The sequence below is a fragment of the Oenanthe melanoleuca genome, chromosome 4 (genome assembly GCF_029582105.1).
Source record: "Oenanthe melanoleuca isolate GR-GAL-2019-014 chromosome 4, OMel1.0, whole genome shotgun sequence".
NCBI lineage: Eukaryota > Metazoa > Chordata > Aves > Passeriformes > Muscicapidae > Oenanthe > Oenanthe melanoleuca.
Window position 1 is genome coordinate 4,260,682 of NC_079337.1, and position 20,133 is coordinate 4,280,814.

The window sequence follows — 20,133 nt, forward strand, 5'->3', positions numbered from 1 at the left end:
GGAATGCATCTGCTCTACCTCCATCTCCTTGCTGCAGCAAGCCCACCCCAGCTTCCAGAAATGCTGGATATAGCTTAACCCAGGCATCCCAGAAATCCAAGGTCTGAATCCTTGGCTGCCTGAAATGCTGGGTATAGCTTATCCCAGTGACACACAATTCCTGCAATCCTAAAGAATCTGTTCTGAGGGGAAAAGAGCACATTAAGAGGCAAGGGGGAACATCTTGGCTTTTTATCTTTCAATTTAGGAGAATGGATTTTTCTGAATTATAGGATTTTTGTTTCTTATGCCTTATTTGGTATCCTTGCTACTTTATAGCAACTCTCAGATTCAAGTAAATGATCCAACAGATGTATTGAATTCCATTTTGCCCTTCAAACTTTGTGCTGGGGATCAAATTAACACATGTCTTTAGTTCTGCAGTAAGTGTCTCTGTGTACACTTTGCTTCTCATTTCCAGTGGCAGAAGTCTATTTTATTCAAAATGGTATTATTTTAAATGGCTTTTCACTCTACTACCTTCAACCAGCTTATTATTCTATTATTTGTGAACAAACATGAGGTAACATTCAGTCACTGGGAGGCTACCTCTGGATTTCTAATCAGTCAAGAACAAGAATCTTGGGAGTGAGAACATAATATTTTTCTGCTCTGAAAGGGGTCTGAAATGCATGATCCAAGATGAATTGCAATGGTAGGAAAAGGTTAAACAGAGACAAGAAGGACCTTCTTGCCAAGAGGTGACGTTGGGAGTAAAACCCACTCCAGTCAAACTAAAATGTTATCAATGTGTGTTTAAGCAAGGGAATATTTACATAACTTCATCAAGCAAAGAGGCCTGGGGGAAGCTGGGAGAAATGTTAGAGTAAAGCCATGGGAAAGACTCACCAGGGCATTTGGCAAGAGCAAGTGTTGGAAAAGAAAATAAATCTGATTATCAGAGAATTTCAGCCTTTGCATCAATTTGAACACAAAAGGAATAAGGAGGAATAGCTCTATGAGCAAATCCAGGATGAACCTGAAGACATGAACAAGTTCCTGGAGAGAAATGCATTTTGCACTGATTGCCTTCAGCAGACACAATTCAAGTCAGGCTAAAACAGTTGGGAGATGGTGACTCACGAGCACCAGCTGCAGGACTTTCATGGTCACAGAGGGCAGGTAGTTCACCTGACAGCATTTCTAACAGTCAATACTGCCCACCCACAAGTCACAAATAAGCCTTCTAGATTTAGTATACTTCTTTTTCTCATTTTTTAAAAATGAAGATGAATTTTCACACAAGTTAAAAATCCACATGAGGTCATAGCAGTCATTTCACCTTCCAAGTCCCTCCCTGTTCTTTGCATCTTCAATCCCTAGTAAAATCATACCAGGATGTAACAGTCTGCTTCCCAGGGCTGCTGCTGGCACAGTGCACTTCCAATTCTTCCTTAACACAGAGTTGCAAACACCTGTAATGAAAAACAGCAGAAAAATATCAGAAAAGGAGTGGCATTGCCTTAATAGTATATTTAGCTCTGGAAACTTTGCAAGCAGAGCCCTGTCAGTTCCCAATCCACTTCCAGGCACAAGACTTGTCCATACAGACTGAAATCCTCAGGTTGTAGCTGCACAGAAAGGCAAAGAGTGCATGCAGGAATCATCAGATAAGTGAAATAATTAAATTGATATGGGGTTTCTAATAAGGGTCTTGAAAATGTTTTCAGAGTCTGGTTGCAGCACTAAAACACCTGTGTGTTTTTCTGGGAACAGTGGAGAAGTCTAGGGGGATGAAAAGTTGACACAAAAGCAATTAATTTCAGAAGCACAGCCCCTTGCAGTTGCTTTGAGGAGTTTGTAAAAAATAAATAAGGAAGATGGATGGTTTGCTGTATTAAGGCAGGTCCTCACCTCCTGCCCAAAAGCATCGTGCCTCATTTTGCTGCCAGTGCTATTTATGAGCTGTTATGTGACCCTACAGAACTACCTTTAAATGCATCACAGAAGAGAAGGCCCTCCTCAAAGCCAAGTTTGCTCTGCTATGTACCCAGAAGCTGCTGAAAATGGAAAGGTCCTTCAATTTATCAGAGTTGGAGCACAGGAATCACGTTAAAGCACTTCTCACACAAGATAGAAAGGCCAAGGCCTGTTATTGTCCTAGTTAAAATATTTCCTTCTAAAAGTAAAATCCCATTTCAAGATAATTTAAAAGCCTATTGTAGAGGCACTGAAGGGCACTAGGCTTACCAAGAGAGATTTTCAGGCTTGGGAAATTTCATGGAGCAGACCTTTTCCTTATGGAATTATAACTGAAGAATTGGGAAATTTCATGGAGCAGACCTTTTCCTTATGGAATTATAACTGAAGATAAGACCTTAATGCTTTTCCACACGTTAAAGTCTCTTTGGAAGTGAAACAGTCCAGACTCCTTGATGAGCCACAGTCAGAAGCAAAGGTGAAGGTGGGAAAGATAGAGCAGTTTAAAGTGCATGGTTTGATTAACACTGACAGAGAAGAATCTTTTTTGTTCCAGACTTAGTGCCAGAGGATAGAAATTTCTCAGTGCCTTGAGCTGCTACTCGAGGACAGCTCAGCACAAATGGAGAGAGCTTTGTGCTGCACTCCAGCACTTTGTGGGTGGAAGGTGTGAGGCAAACACTAAGCAGTGACACTATTAAAATAACAGATGAGAGAGGAGAGTTTTACTGGCTTACAGGTAGGGAAGAAACTTCAGAGTTTAACATGAACAGAAAGTTTATAAAAATCTTTCCCTGCTGCACATGCTGGCATCAGGGGGCTGCTGAAGGACAGGCTAAGAGTACGAAGCAGAAGGTTGTGTTGTTTCTTAAAGCACTTTGAGAGTTGTTTTGGAGACAAAATGTTGTCTTCCAGCAAAGACAACTTCCTGTAAGTGATTCATTACTTCTAATCCGCAACCCATTATAGAGCAGCACTCTGTCAGATTCTTGATTTCTCTGGGGACACCAGCACAAAGTGAAAAGGTTAATGGGAGGTACAGGCATTCATACCAATTACAGCAGCAGGCAGCTCAATTCCTCTTACTGGAAAACTATGTTATTTTCATTTACACACAGGAGGTGCAGGTTTCTTTGAAATTGTCTTTAGAGTAAGATATATCACAAGGATGCCACCAATGCAATAATCTCAATTTAAGCAAAGACAAATTACTTGAGCCAAATTCTAATCCTTGATGCTACTCTTGGTTACTAGGACAGCCCTGCAGCACTCTGCTAAGGCACAGCTTGAGCTCCAGGCTATCTAATTCCTCCTGAGAAATATAATTAATATCCCTTATGACCAATGATATGGACTCCTCTGAGGAAAGGAGAGAAAAGGAGCCAGGTGCTCAGGATGTATTCCTGCATTTCCAGCTGTTCCAAACTACAGTGTACCTTGAGCAGACCACTTGGGTTTTGTGCTCTACACTTACACACAGGGATGGTGTATGAGGGCACAGCTCATCTATAACAGCAAATACTTGTCTTGACCCTCATCCAGGAACTTGAAGCACTGTGTGAAGAACTTAAGAGCCACTTCAAACCTTCGGGATAGCCCTAAATCACTAGCCATAGCAACAAAATCAAGAAAAAATCAAGAAATCTTCAGAAAGAAGTTTCCCTTAACCATAAAGGCCATTAGTTCTACTTAGAGGAGAGTAGCAGAGAGAAAAAGGATCAAGTTCTGTAAGCTTAATGGAAATTCAAAAAATCTGAGGCACAAAAATAAAAATCACCCATGAGCGGCTGTTTCCCTCTCTGCAGAGAAGAGAAATAGGTTAGCTGAAATGACCTGGCATAAGGTCACTAAACAAGTGTGGGCTTTGCATATACTATTCCCTAGAACACTTCTAAATGAGGTCCTGTAACAAGACCTTTTTCTCAGCAAGGGGCCTCTCATTAGAAGCCACACAGGAGTCCTGGGATACAGGAACAGCATTATCTTCATTTTCAAATGGAGAATAAAGGCAAGCTGAGGGACTGATAACGGAGCCCAGGTTTCAAGTCACAAGTTACTGACTTTGCACTGCTTTGTTCTTCCTCTCTCTACCTTGCCAGAGGCCCTCAGTGTCACTGAGAACTGTCTCCTTGGTTTACCTATTGACTCATGAAGAAGAAAAGTATCCATCAATTATTCTGAAGGTGCCAGGATAAGCAGCACCCTCCCACCTCCTGCAGCTGCTCTCACCTGACACAGCAAAAGCCTTGGCTCTCATAAGGAAGAGCAGAACCAGGCGCACAAAATTCTGCTTTGATTATGAGGAAGCAAGCCTGGAGACAAAAGCAGCCTACATCAACTTCTTCTCTCTTCAGCCTTTCATTTCATGCTGGTCTTAACCTTCCAAGTGACTATTCATCAAAACCCTGACTAACAGTCTGATTTGATTTCAAACTGCATGGAGCCCACATCAAACCCAGATAACCCAACAGTTTTATGAGGAGGTACTTGTGTCCTACAGAGCTTTAATGATTTCTTTGGAACTTAATTCCATTCTTTCTGTCTATAACTTTCCATAAACCATCAACACTGGATGTTTACTACTCTAAAACACAATAAATATTTTTACCACTTGGTTCAAGACCTCTAAAGCCACTTTCCTGGTTTCCACAATATATTTTGATACCTGAATTAAGACAAACCTACCTAAACTGCATGTGTATTTTAATTGCTCATTGCCAACACACATCCAGACAGACACTCTAGAGTCAAATGCTCCGTTTCTTAATTTTTAAGCTTTAAAGGGTGAGCAGCCCACTCAAATGTTTATGCCTGAACAAAGCCATTCAAACATGAGGCTTTGGGCACAACTGTGGATAGGACACATAATTCCATAAACCTTCTCTTGCTCGCTGTCATGCACAATCAATCAAATACAATACTCTGAATTGGAAGGGACCCACAAAGACCAAGGTTGAAGGGTCTGCCACTGTCTAAACCCTAACCTTTACCTCAAGAAAATATTCAAAGACATTTTAAAAGAGCATTTCTTAGCATTCTACTAATCCCACCCTAATTATTTCCAGGCACAAAGTGGGGGGTTTCCTCATTGGATTACTAGCCCTACAGTCAAGAAATGCCACACTGCTGGTAGCTTAAATTTCTCACCTCCATCATATTTTTGAAGAGTTGGCTGTATGACAGAATTTTTTTTTTTCACCTGAACTAGCTGTTTGGCTGGGAATAAACTATAAGTTCAGTAGAAATGTCTGTGGTATTGTACCTCTAAAAAAACCTCAGTGCCTCTGCATATCCTCTTTTGGTCCTTTTTGGATTTTTTTGTTACTTTAATTCACATTTTCAAGCTTAAAACAATTAATATAGCAAACCAACAACTTCCAGTACTGTTAATGACAGCAGAGCTGTAGATAAACCAGAGCCAGGTTAAAGTACAGGAACACAGGAACAGTGACATCCTGATGCAAACTGCACTTCTGCTTACTGAAAGGGGTTCCCCCTCCCATTCCCAGCAACAACTTTTATGTAGTTATTATTCAGGTATTCACAAAGCAAAACCTGGTTTTCTTTACTCTATTGATAGCATTTTTAATGCTATTTTTCTTCAGATTAGAGGATGAATTCAAAGTCAAGGGCTGCAAGTCCTTTCAAGATCCACTGTTAGGCTACTATAAAAGCTCAAGCCTCTTTTCCAGAAGTGATAAAACACTGTTAAAACAGTGTTTATTTTTAATAAAAGCACCTTGATGCAAATCCCTACCCAAGAACTACTAACAAGCACTAAACCTTAAACTATAGATTAGAATTGGTTTTGCTGTGTTTGTGTAACTCCTGCCACGTATTCCGACCCCTCACCAGACTGAAAACCAGAGTGATTTTTGGCATTCAGATGCTACAGGATAATCCCATTTGCAAGAGGAACCACAGACTGCCTGATGTTAAATGTCATTCCCTGCCTCCTCCTCCTATGCCCTGAGCTCCTCATTTTGTTGTATCTATTTCAAGTCAGTGGTTTGGCTGACTTCTCATGAGCTGTCTGCAACATCACCTGCTTGACCATACCCCAGGTAAACAAAACCCCAAAAATAAAATTGCTGTCCCATTCCAGGTCTGAAGGCTGTTGCTCAAAAAAGCCAATGCCCAGATCCAAGAGTGGAGTTAAGAAGGAATGAGATGTCACAACTGAGGCAGTCAAATAACCTTCCCAGATGGAGAAAAGAAATCTCCAGAGCTCACTATCCTCTGGCATGGGTGAAGTTGAGGTTAGACAACATTAAAGTTTTGTCACCAACTTTTCCAACCACAGCAAATCTCGCTTCTCTCTCAATGCACAACTCCTAGCTGTGGACTGGTAAGAGGGAAGAAAAGGGGAGAAATTCCTGCCCTGATCCTTCCAACACCTTCAAAGCCCTTAGGCACAACAGAGCAAGACTTGCAGCATAAGGCCGTGAGCTGCAGAAAAGGTGGTGCAATCCCATCTGTGCCATGGCACCCGGTCACATTTAAACTTTGCATCCAAACTACCAAGCAGGAACAGACGCATTTTATTATTTTAATGGCTAACTTATTTCCTTCCTGGTGTTCTATTATTTGCTTAAGACAGCTGTGAACATAAATTACCTTTTTGCTTTCAGCCAAAACAAACAAATATTTATGGCTAATTAAGACTTTCCTGTCAGCACTGGGAGCATTCACCTGCTGAACAAGAGGCAATGCCATAGGTCCCAGGAACAGTGAACAGCTGCCGTGTCTCTAAGCAGAGGGAGAAACTAGGAAACACCCAGACTTCCCAGCAACCCCAGCCTCCATCTGCACCAGGATCTATATCCCAATATAGTGGGGATATATGCAATTGCTATACAGCAGCTTAATACCAACTGACCACAATTATTCTGCTGAACACAGTGGTAGAGAGCATGGATGCCTGCATTTTGTCAGGCTCCCCGTCTCAGTCACTGTAGGAACTTCAGTTAAACCACGCTCAGTAGCAAATTTTTCAAAAGTAGGTACGGTACTAGTCAAAGCGGAAGTGAAAAAATGAGTAATGTAAAGGCTGACTCGCTGAAATCCCTTCCTACAGTTCCAACAGCCCCAGGGGTTCTGAAAGAGGGATGAACCTTACAGAAAGTGCTCCATCCAGTGGCACGCTCGGGAATTGCGGCTCCCCAGACACTCCCCCGTGAGGACCGGGACAAATTAGAGGAATAACAAGTAACTGTACGAGTCCTCCAAAATCCTGACACGGGATAACATTCAACGATTTCCCTCTCTACATAACTAAAAGTACAATACTACCAAGTGATAAGACAGGTGTTCCACTTGATGGGGATTTTCTTTTATAACACTCTTGCCCTTTGCTTCCCTTTCTCTCTCAAAAGTAGTCAAAAAGTTTACATTATGCATTCTGCTGCATCTCAATTACGGATTCAAAGTTGGAAAAAACATGGGTTTGCCATTCTTTGTAATAAGTTAAAGAGGAGAGCTCCACTACTGGAGAAAAAAAAGGAAGGCTTTCTTTACCTACACAGCCTAATATTTGATCCCATAATATTTTTGCTTACTAAGCATTCCCACCAGCTCTAGGCAGGTCCCCCACCAGCTCTGCTCTCTGCAATATCAAACTGTGAGAAGGCTTCTGTAAGCCAAATTTTCTATAAAAATAGATAATCTCATGCCAAGAGTTTGTCTTTAACACAGGAAAGGTCAGTGATCAGCTGGAAATGAATCCAGTGCAGATGCAGTAGGATCAATAGGAGGAAAAAAAAAAGGTCCTGGTTTGGGTTTTTAAAAATTTTTTGTCATCAATCCTTATTAAGACTTTGCATTTATTTTTGGATTATATGTTACACATTGAGGAAATAGTTCATGCCCAAAAGACAGCATACTAACCCTACAGCTGTGATGAACGAAGGAGAAAACAGTAAAACCTCTTGATTAGTCAGGCTACTTCAGTGGAGACTGCAAACCATCACAATTCATAAAAGCATTTCATGCCTTCCTCTGTACTAGCACGGAATAGCATTTCAATTCTTTCTAGCATTCAAATAATTTCCCTCAAAGGAAAGCTGAAGGGGAAAGATTTTACAACAGTGAGATGTCTCTACAGTCAAGGCAGATTGCAGACAAGCAAACTACTTTTTTTTTTTTAACTTGATACTCATAAATTACATCAAGCAAACAGCTTTCAAATGGTGAATGAGAAATCCAGCCATGCCTTGACTATGCTCAAAGGACCAGACTAAAGTGGAAAAACAAGAAAAAAAAATTACTTTTAAATTAAATTTCTGTTTAAATTAATATTGCACAGTTCCATGACTATGCATTTCCTTTAAAAGTTAAATTATTTCTAGAGAAGCTCCCAGGTGATACTTGGTTTCTCAGAGCTGCAGGCTGAGACAAACAGACAAATGAGTTTGCTACACATCTCACAGCTCTGCCCTGTCACGAGCATTTGCTGATGCTTGAGGTCTTTTATTCCTAAAGTGTTGTCAACCTTGGTGTTTTCCATGCAGTTACTTACAGAACTGGTGGGAGAAACAGGAGGTTGAAAAGGAAATTTGTTTGGGGGCTTAGGGCCACAAGTAAAGGCCACCAAGTTGCTATCACAGAGTGGAGGAGACCTCTGTGGGTTCATTAAACAAGTTTCCTCAATGCACTCCCAGTAAACAGCCACCCACGGGGCAAAACAAGCTCTTCTTCCATAAGCAGATTCACCTGCCTTCCATACCACAAAACAACCAAGGGAAATGTGCTGTTTTCCCTGAAGGCCAAATTGGAAGCTTTATTAGCTGGCATTACAACACACTTTCAGCAGTGTTTTGGGTTTCTGACCTGCACTGAAGTGGCAGGTAACAGTGCGTGCAGGAGTAGCTCTGAGCTCATTTGTATTCAGCTCCAGCAACACAAAATTTTGGCTTCAGCCACCAGGGGCTCTGAGGCAGGTGGGTCACTGCCCACACTCAGGTTTTGAGAGGCACACAAACTCCCCACAGGTGATCCCCACCAGAGGCTTGCATTGTATCCCTGCTCAGAACCACTTTATGCCCCTGTTTCCGCTCCTGAGGAATCAGGGTAACAGGGCTCTGCCAAAAAACAATAGCCATGAGAGGACAAACAGCGCACACAGGCCAGGTGCAGCACATTTACCCCCTAGTCTTTTTGAGCCATGGATAAGGTGATTGAATTCAGTCAGATTTGAATGAGGTGTGAATACAAAGCTGGGGCAAAGCAGCAGTGAATCATCTTTTCCTCCATGCTTACTCTTTGCACAACATATTGCAGACCTCTAATTCCTCTGCTAAGCATCCATAATTTTCTGACAGCTGACAAGTCTCTGGGGGTTCATATGTGAATCAAGGCAACAGACAGACAAGTCTATTAAAGCAGACTTCACTAAAGCAGAGTTATAAAATTTATAGACTTCTACTACAACCAAACCATAGACTTATACTTTAACCAAACTGTGCATTTTAACAAAGAAGTGGTTTACATCACTTCAACTACTGGCACTCTTAACAAAATTATTTCATCAGGAGCTTATGAGAAGACCATGAAGATATACTGTCTAATTTCCACAATTTTGAAGTAAAGGAGGGCACATCAACCCAAGACATGGTAGCCCTCTGTCTAGGAACAGGGTGCTAAGCTGTGTTCACAGGACAGACAGAAAAACCTCTCTGCAGACACCAAAACTCCGATGGAATTGCTGGGGAGACTTGACAAAGCAGGAGAGATCTCATCACCTCCTGCTTTGTTTGACCTCACTGTTTTCCTGAGAGCTATTTGGCTGAAGAAGACAAAAAAGGCCCGACATACACATTTCCCTTCACCCTCTAAGGAGGGCCATGCTCTGCTCTTTCCCACACAATAACCCAAGTATAGCAAAACACATAAATGCATCGCCTGCTGTTCCTGGATCTCCTCTGCCCTGGGCCCCTCCATCCTCACCAGCTTCTCTTGACAGACACCCACCAAGCTGCCCCAGAGGGCATCACTCTGCCCAGGCCAGAAGGCAAGACCTGGGACATCACATCCATCACTCCTCCCTCCAGAAAACCCACAGGTCCCTGTCCCAGTGCTTTAACCCCTCTGTTTCCACTCTCACCTGCGAGTAAACCAGCCTGATGCCCTCTCTATCGGCCGCACTTGTGTTTTGCTCTGTTCCTCCTCCACCTTCTGCCAATCCTCACTCCCCCCATGGCTCCCCCTGGCCAGCAGAATCCCCCAGGGCTCACAGACACAGCCCTAGGCTATCCCAGAGTCAGCGACACTGTCATAACGTGAAGATCTGAGAGGTTTTGGGAGGCTTCTCTCATTTTCAGGATGGAAACATCAAGTTTTCATGCCACGTCTGATGTTACCTGGCATTCACGTCGTGTAGAAAGGACTGGTTAGAATACATCCATCAGCCCAAACTAAGAGAAAATGCAGGGAAAGTATACAAAGTATACACCAGCGATCCTTTCTCCAAGCACAGCAGTTAAACTTGTCTGCAGCAATCAATCAAGGCTCCAGCAAAACCTGTTCTACCAAAGTCAAGGGATCTTTTGCGAAAGAACAGATTCCTCTGAAAACTTCATTACCATGCGTGAAGACAGAGAGTTGCCTCTTGACAGGCTCCTTAATGCGGCATAAATTTTAATAAATCAGCACACAGCACTTCCCAGGTGTTAAATAGGTGCGAGCGTGCCCGGGTGATCACAGCAGACTCCCAGTGAACTTAGCTTTTAAAGATATTAAATCTTACTGAAGAAGCAGAAAGACCATTTGTTAACACAGAGATTAAATAAAGCCTTGTGCACAAAGGCTGGAATGAAAATTAATTTGTTTTTCTCTATCAACTGCTTTCTTCAGCAAGCAGAGACTTGTCTTTTAACCATTTTTGCAGAGTGCTGTTTCTGTTAACACAGATCCAGTAAAAGTACAAAATTAAATTCTAAAAAAAAAAACACCCATAAAGACAGAAATAATAAACTAAGCAGACTGAGAATGTACATTTTATCCCTAATTATAAAAATAAATGATCCAGGAAATGCAAATACCACTTTAAGATAATTGCTATTGACAAGATCAGTTCTGAAGATGTCCATTTTTCTGAAATCAAAAATAGGATATGCATTTTCAGAGAGAAGTCACCTGAAGCACATGCTGCTGAATTTCACTGAAAGTCACACTGAAGACATGTAACATTCAGATTTGTGAGGCTTTCCATAAATTTCCTCGAGTATTAATACATAAATTTTTGTAACTACATGAAGCATTATATTCCCCATTCTGTAAACTTGCAGTCATTACGATGTGGTAAAATATCAAAGTAGCAGTAGTAGGAATAATAATAATAATAATAATAATAATAATAATAATAATAATAATAATAATAATAATAATAATAATAATAATAATAATAATAATAATAAATTTATTCTATAAGTCCAAATAAGATGAACCATCATATTCTGTACTGAAAGCTTTCTCAGCTCAGATGTGTCCATACACCTGAACAGAAAACCTGCTTTGGATGAAGTCCCTCCAAGGCATCTCAAAATATATCTTAAGTGACTGCCAGAATTTTGACAGCCCTTCACAGAGGTGGATTTTCAAAGAGGAAATTGAAAGATGTAACAACGTTTGAAGGGAAGCAACACAGTAGAGAGGTTCTCAGGAATGCAAAAAAATTAAAGGTACTGAGCTCCTCATAAGAGCACAGCATTGTTCCCTCTAGTGACAGTCTAATTTTACACGGGCAAACATCGAGCTTTGTGTGTCTTCCCTGGGACATTTCTTGAGTTAACATACCTTGCTGTTAAGTACTTTCTCCTGCCTTTAGTGTTACTGGTCCCTGTCTGTACTCTCTTATGCCCAGTTACAGACCATGCTAAATAAATCTTCCTCAGAGTGTGTATCTTTCAAATATTTGCAGATGATTTCATTACCCTGTAACTGCCAGCTAACAAAAGCATACATATTTAACTCTTTTATTCTTTCCTTCTGGATTCCCCAAAGGCTTTTCAGGGCTCTTATCTGACTTGCCTCTGGTGTTGCCCTCAATGGCACAGTAATGAGGTGTCCCAAAACCTCAGTGCTGAACAGAAGGGAGACCTAGCCCCCTCCCAAGACAGGATACCTGTGCCTGTGCACTTCAGCAACACGCAGGGCTCAGGAGTCATTTCCCTACTAATGATTCCATCTTGTATTTCACTCACCCTGCAGCTTGTTTACATCTCCCCGCGATGATTCATCTGGCTAATCTTTTAGAGCCTTTGGCTTACTTCTGCCTCTCATAACTGACTAAACAAAAGGGTGTACACCTTCTGTCCAGAAGTTGGACACTGGACAATTTAGAAACTTCCTAGAAGATCTCTGGACACTGGGATAGCTCTTTGCACAAGAGGTAGCCTGCCCTCCCTCCTGAGCAAAAGGATCAATCAAAGGATTGGCAACATCAATCTTTGGGAACACAAAGCACCTATAATTACAGCCCAGAAGAGCTGAATATCCACCCACCTTCTTGCCCTGTGACCATACCAGCAGAGGGGAAGGTGCTGCCTCCACAGCTGTGCCCTAAAACATGCATCAAGAAATGGGAAATCATTTGAATGGAGCAGATGTTTGATGCCACTTGAATGTGTGATGCCAAACAACTCCCCTGCTTGTCCTTCCAAATTACACTGCAGATGACAGTGCTGAAACATGGAACTTACTTAAAAGGAGTACTCATCTTGTGAATTTGGGGTATTTATTCCTACACTGCATGTATTTGTGAAATGACAACATTTGAGATGCAGTACTAGTACCAAAACAAGACAAAGCAGAGAGATTATAATCCTCTGACCTGGAGATGTTTCACTGAGTAGCAAATTTTTCTCCTTCACTGTTGCTATAAAATGGTTATATGTTAGAGAAAATCATGTACTAGTTTTCATTTTCCCGAGAAAGGTGACTGTGCCCTGTCAGTCATGCTTGTAAAGAGTTATCAAAAAAATCAGATTCTCTCTGCTCCATGCAATACAATAAGTACGAAGGACTTCTGCAACACAAGTTGTTAGAAGTGCCCCAACAATTCCCAATATTTTAAACACTCCAGGGCTACTTATCTGTGAAGTCACCTTCTGAAGATAATCTCTTGGTGCTCATGCAGAATGTGTGTCGCAGTTTTATGGGCTACTCATATTAATTGAGCAAAATCATTAGTCATCTTCTTTCTAATCACTGATGTGAGGCCAAAATCATTCCCACCACTTTCACAGAGGAAGAACAAGAAAACCATAGAGATAAGAGGCTGATGGGTCATTGGCAGGGAAACCTACACCGGATTGCTCTCTCATCATTTTCCCATGACTGAAAAAACCAGCCAAGAGTGGAGAAGGGCAGCAGGGGCTGCACTAGGAGGGGCTACAGATGGCAAATCCTCATGGCCCGAGGTGTGCGAGGCAGCATGGCACCAGCTCCAGGACTAGTACCCCAAGCAGAATGTCCTATGTCTTGCAAAGCCCCTGCCAAGTGGGATTGCACATGGGGACAGTCTGTGTAAGAGATGATGGATCTGTAATGATGCAACTCAAAGACCTGACCTAAATCACAGAGTGCGCAACAATTTCAAAAGCTTGAAGTAAAAACCCATAGTGAGCCAGATGGAAGAAGGACCAGAGCAGTGCCAACACGGTCTGGAGGAGAGCTTCTCCTACTTGATTTTAACTACTCCATTACCATTAACAAATTCTTCCCCCATGCCAAGTTACCCAGCAGCAAGCAGGAGAAGAGAGCTCAGATCACTGCAGCAAGGGCTGGAGAGCTGGAATATCCCATGTTCCCTCTAACAGTGTCCTTGTGCTAGCAGCAGGCTGCATTGTAACAAAGCAATGCACAGCAGGAGTGAAAAAGGCAAATCGTGTACTGAGAGGCACTTGTTGAATTAGCAGCAACCTGCCCTGTAAAAATACACCCCACAGGAATGTTGGAGACCTGGCTGCCTGCAGCCACACTGCTCCAACACCTGCCATCTAAATGTGGCCTAAAGAAGAATCCCTAAATACCATGCTTTTAAACAAGAACACCAGCTCTGTAGCACTAAAATAATTTATTTTTGCCAAGCTCACTGCAGAGCTGTTAGCACCTGATCTTAGCTTCTCCACAGATCCTTCCTGTAGGGACAAATTGGTGTCTGTCCATCTTTTGCCTTGGTGCAGAAACTCAGCAGAGTGAGCACAGGTCAGAACTCAGGTTCACTTAAGCTCACTGTTTCTGAAGACACCCTAGTTCCAGAGAGCTATCCAAAACCATGCTGTGAAAGGTCTTCAGCCAAAGGTCTGCACAGATTTCCTAAAGGCCTCAAGCAGGAATTTCCTCAAGGCCCCGTGGCCGAGTTGCTTTGTCCATGCCACCCCTGATGCCCTGCACAGGATGGGGGCAGCCAGCAGGAGGTGGCTGCTCAGCCACACTACATTGACACCAGCCCAGCTGCTGTGCTGGGACCAGAGACGGGGTAGGGTCAGCCATGGGCTGTTGCCCGGTCTGTTCCCACCCTACAGGGAGAGAAGCCTACTTGGCACTGGTATTTGAGCTATATGACGGAATAGCTCCTGTGGAGTAAAAGGAGGAAAACTCAGTTAGATGTGGTTAAAGTTGAGGGGGTGTGGGGGAAGTTCTTTCAAAAGCTCTTCTGCACCGGAAAATGCTACATTTAAAAATTCTCTAATATCGGGTCAAATTCGGATCTCTATATGCCAAAAGAAAGCCAAGATAACCTCCTCCACAAAGAGAGCCTGAGGGGAGTTTTATAATACTTTCTTACAGATTAAAAGCTGCAGGGTGAGCGTACCTTCAAATTTCCCCTGAATTTTACATGGCAAACGTAGGTACCCTAGCGAGAGCGGACCGGAGGGCGGTCGCGGACAGGGGATGCTGGCGGAGCAGCACCCAGCCCGTGCCACCCCGGGGGACGCGGAGAGGCGGGGGCGGCCCCGGGGACGGCCCCCAGCCCTCCCAGCGTGTCGCGGACTCACCTGGGGGCGGCCCGAGGCGGAGGCGGCGGCGGGCGGCTCCCAGCTCCCGGCTCCCGGCACTCAGCCCAGGGCTGCCGGGGCGGCGGGAGGCGGCGCGGGGCTGCTCCCGCCGAGCCCCGCAGCTGCCGGAGGAGCAGGCACAGTAGGAGCAGCAGCAGGAGCAGCAGCAGCACGAACAGCGCCAGGTAGAGGAGCAGGTTGAGCTCCCAGTCCATGCCGCTCGCGGCGCGGCGCGGCTCGGCTCCCCGCGGACCGCTCGGTGCCGGTGCCGGAGGCGGCCGAGCCTCGCCCCTGCGGCAGGAGAGGGGCACCGGGCGGAGGGGCCGCAGAGCCCGTCCTGCCTTCACCCCCCGCCGCTGCGGCACCTCCCGCCGGGGCAGCCCCGGGACAGGGGGTTGTTCCTGCTCCTTGGGCACAGCTCCCCTGGCACAGACACGATGCTCCCAGAGCACCTGTCACCGGCAGGAGAAGCTCCTGGGGTGGCTCACTTGGAGTCGGAGCCTCCCATCCGGTCTAAAATGGCCACATGTGCACCCATCCTGCCTGCCTCCCCAGCCCGTGTCACCGTACAGCAGCACATGCCAAACAGGTCCCAGCTCCAGCAGTACCAGAAAACGTCTCTCTCCTTGAAGACATCCGAGAACCCTGCCCTTGGCCCGAAGCACAAACACTCGCCAGGGATTGCCGTGGCAGTAGGGAAGTTATTCTGAGTTTTGGCCGCTTGACTCAGATTTTGGTGAATGATACGATTGTGATGGACCCACCATGAGTTCTGTTTTTCCACTTTGTCTTGACTCAAGTCATATTCCCAAACCTTCCATCGATTCATAAGCCAGGGAAGTGGAATTTCACAGAGAGAACTGCAGCATATACTGCAAATTTTGTGAGGGACAGAGAAAGTGTGTTGTTTTCTGAAAAAAATATATATTTGAAAGAAGCTCATAAATTCTACTTCATCAAGCCTCCCAAATTCTTAACATAGGTATAGCATCACCCCAATTCTGAGTTAAGGAGAAAAATACGTAATGAGTTTTGATTTTACACCATCTTTAAATCTTCTATCTTTGTTGGACCTCCGAATAATACTTCACAATAAAGCTCAATATAACAATTTGAGGCAATTTGGGAAAATGATCATTTACCTTTTCCTGAAGTAACAAAACGTCATTGGGACAACTTCATCCATACTGTAAAAAACATTACCTGGTGGAAAAAGGCAAGGCCAGCATCCATCATTCTCCAGGGTCTCTGACACAATAATTGGCACTTTCCCATTTTGCTTGTGCTGCTACGAGGAATTCAACTACTCACGGCTGTTTCCTTGTAAGCATTTCTTGGCAGGGAATGAAGAATTGGGATCTTTGGAAAATCTGGGGAGATAAACACACTTAGATGTGGTACACAGAATACTTCATGTGTGACAGCCTGCTCTTGTGCATGAGACACTGGTGAGCAGTTGTTCTACACAACAAGAGGCATTCTCAACCACACTTCTATCTTTTAACAACACCTGCATTCTAAGATAAAACTGTAAAAGTGAAATTTCATTTAAAATCAGCTGAATCAACAAAAATATGCATCCCCTCTTTTGAAAGGAGCATTTTAGTATCAAGATTTTAAGAGAGGTTGTCCATGCAGAACAACAAAAATACTTGATTGAGAAAGATTATGACTTTCAGCATTTCAAGGCAGTTAAGATTAATTTCTGGTCTGTAACAGATATTTGGAAGCTGAATAAGCAGGAGAAATAATTGATAAAAAAAAGCCATTTTGATTTAATGGTTTAACCTGATTATCTGATTATTCCCCAATTTTATTAAATGTGCTATCATCTCTTAGGGAGCAGATGTGACTCATGAGCTTGTCAGTACTCTGGATTTCCAATGTATTGTAGGACTATCAATATGTGGTATCAGCAAACATTTTCTGACACCTTTCCCAATAGAAAAACCCCCCAGTTTCCAAATAGATATTCACTTCATTTTCACACTCCTAAGTTCTGGCATCAAGCCAGTATTTAACCTATCTGTCAAGTAATATTTAAGATTAGGATATGACAAAGTGCTTTTTTTCTGGCAACAATTCTGGTTTATTTTTGCCTGGCAACAATTCTGGTTTATTTTTGCCTATTCCCCATGAAAAGAAATTACAGTTTCTACTGGAATACAGATATTTGTTGCTTCTTAAGAGAAGTTGAAGATGCTTCTAAACATTTGAAAATCTTAAACCACACTAAAATCTGAACTCAGATATTGGTTTTGTATGTCCAGAGCCTTCAACTCAAGATGTAACAATTCTGGCTTAGCAGAAGAACTTAACTCACCAACTGGTTTCACTTGAATCCATAGAAATCATGGAAATAGTTTGCCTGGTGACAGGGAAATCATAGGGTATGGAGATGAAAAAGGAGGGGTGTAACTTCTTTTCCTCTGACTTTATTGCTTACCTGGCATCCAGCCTTGGGAACACTTCCCACTTTTCCCAAAGGGATTGCTGAGAGCTGGGAAGTGTTCAGTGCAGCATTGTCTACAGGATCAGAATTTCTGGCAAGACCCTTTGGAACAAAAAAAACTTCCACAAGAGCAGTAAACCCCAAGAGATGATGTGAAGGGTAAGTACAGGTGGAAACAGCAAGAATATTTTGGAGTTTACTCTGAAATCGAGCCTATGAAAGATGATCAAGCAAGCATCCAGCAAAGCAGATGAAGATGTTATTACTAACTTGCCTTAAGTTGGTGTTTGGATGATTTCCTGGCAGTTCTGGGTTTATTTATTTATTTATTTATTTATTTATTTATTTATTTATTTATTTATTTATTTACTTATTTATTTATTAAAAAACAAAATTATTTGAGCATGTATACCAAGCAACTCCTTTCCCAAATGTTAGTCTTGGAAGCTGTGACACATTCCTTCTAATACCTAAGGGACAAAAAGTGCTAATCTGTGCTTCAGATAAAGAGCTTGTTTGAGTGCTTCCCTGGATCCTGGCCAGAATATCCTGTTCCTCAGCTCAGCAGGAGGTGCTGTTCATGCCTCAGTTCTGCCAGCAGCGCTGCTTGCAAGGATTGCCCATCCTCCCACCCCCCGTGGAACTGTTCATCATAAAACCAAATTACAAATTACATTATTACATTTAGGCAGAGCCTTTCTTCCCAAATAACCTTATCAGCTGGAATACTGCATACATCATGTCGTGCATGGATGTGTAAATGAGCAGGACTTGCAGCCAAGCACCGAAACCACATTGCCAGTTAAAGCTGCCATGGGAAGAGAAGGTCAATTTCTTATTTGTTTTGATTAGGCCATAAAAATTGCTGGCAGCTTGCTTGCATCAGTCAAGATGCTGAGATTCTGATGCAGCTTGGTTTTCCTCTCCAGTCCTCAAATGTGATTTTTCCTCCAGGCTCGGTTCAGTAAAATAAACCAAATCAAGCATTGCAGCCCACCGAGCATTCAGCTCAAATGAAGAAATGCTTCCATGTGGGCACAGGAGATCATCAGGATCTTCCTTCTAAAAACTCCTGCTTTAGCCTAAGTGCCTGTGATTTATTCACTCATTTATTCACTCTGCAGGGTGTGACACTCACTCCTTCTGAACACCCAGAGTATTTCCATTATTTCATTACCATTGTAACTCTGTCCCTTCACTGTTCAGAAACAGAAAAAATTACTCAGCATCTATTTCATTAACCATTTACTACTGACCTTATTTTCTGTGTACTCTTCTCCTACAAATTTCCAGTGCTGTGGTTTTATGCCTCCTTAATTTGTTCACGAAGTTCTTTACCCTTCCTAGCACAAAAGCTGCAAAGTAGCCTTTGTGTGAAGAAGATGGCATAAGGGGACACAGTCCCAGTACATGACTTATTTCCCCTGGAATTACATCCAACTCCCCCTGAAGTTCACCATCAGCACCATCTTCTCTGTTTGGAAAAGGGTGCTTTGCCACCAGCCTGATCGATCGAGGTGTCTAATAGTTCACTGAGAGAGTAGGAATTATTCCCACTCCACCTCAAGCAGAAATCTCAACATATGCTGAAGTTAACTTTTTTTTTGTCATTGATGAAGAGTAACAAAATTTTGACGACTCCCACAAACAATAAAAACCCTTCCAAATTTCTGCTAGTAAACTTGAAATGTGAAAATTTAACCCCAGGCCTTCACTAATGAATATTGTCACCAAATTCACATAATAAAAAAGTAAAATCAGACAGAATTTCCACATAAAGATTGCCAGTAAAACGCCAAGGGCTATTTGCTTATTTTTATCCTTGGGAGGGTGTCTTTCTTTCAATATTGCTTTACAACTAATATTTGTGACGATATTAATTTATCCTAAACTGAAAATATAAAAACCAACATGGGAAAATCAAGCAGCACGTGTCCTCACTAACACAAACTTATGAGTTTCAGAAACACGACTTACATTTTGGTTTCTGCTAGAGCGGTAGTGTGTTACCAAGGCTTGAAAAGACAGCGGAACTGGGATATTTCAACACTTCTGTGCGGAAAATGCCACTGTCTGGGTTTAATGCTGATGAGAAGATAATCGCCTACTGTGTTTTAGCTCAAACTAAGCATGTAAAGGCCTTTTTACTCATGGGCAGCACTTCAGAGCAGCAGGAAAGGATGTCCTGGCAGAATGGATGTCTTGGCTGCATTTTTGCCTGCAGCCCTGACCGCCGTGAGGGCTGCGGGGCATCCGCACCTTCAGGGCTGGGCACCACAATAGCCTTAACCACTCGAAATGTCCGGCATGCATGTTCTGTGGAGTTTCTGTTTCAAATTCCAGATGGCTTTCCCGACACTCACTCACGCTGCCTTTGTCCCTTTTGTTCGCCTCACCGCTGAGGTGCACACCCGTCCCTGGTGCAGTTTCTCCTCGGGTGCTGTGCTCGGTTTTGGGCACCACAGAACGGAAAAAACACTGAGCTTTGGAGGGCACTGAGGGGCCTGGAGGGGAACGCGCGTGCGGGCCGGCTGAGGGCACTCGGTCTGTCCAGCTGGAGGAGGTGAGGGGAGACCCCAGGAGAGACCTGAGGACTCCAGCCAACAGCACGAAGCTGAGCCGGGGCAGGTTCAGCTGGGATAGCAGGAAAAGTCTCTCCGAACAGAGCGCGTTTGGGCAGAGGGGCAGGACGCTGAGGGCAGCGCCCTCCGTGAGGGGACGCGC

At 43.3% G+C, this 20,133-nt stretch overlaps 1 long non-coding RNA gene across 1 annotated transcript; it reads right to left on the reverse strand.

Annotated features, from left to right (window-relative positions):
* Nucleotides 1-1,373: 1,373 nt before the first annotated feature.
* On the reverse strand, nt 1,374-20,091 carry LOC130252446 (uncharacterized). The gene is made up of 4 exons (XR_008840360.1): nt 19,773-20,091; nt 17,281-17,511; nt 16,161-16,327; nt 1,374-1,454 (listed from the first exon to the last, which is right to left on the reverse strand). It is a non-coding gene; the product is annotated as an uncharacterized LOC130252446 (long non-coding RNA).
* Nucleotides 20,092-20,133: the final 42 nt, after the last annotated feature.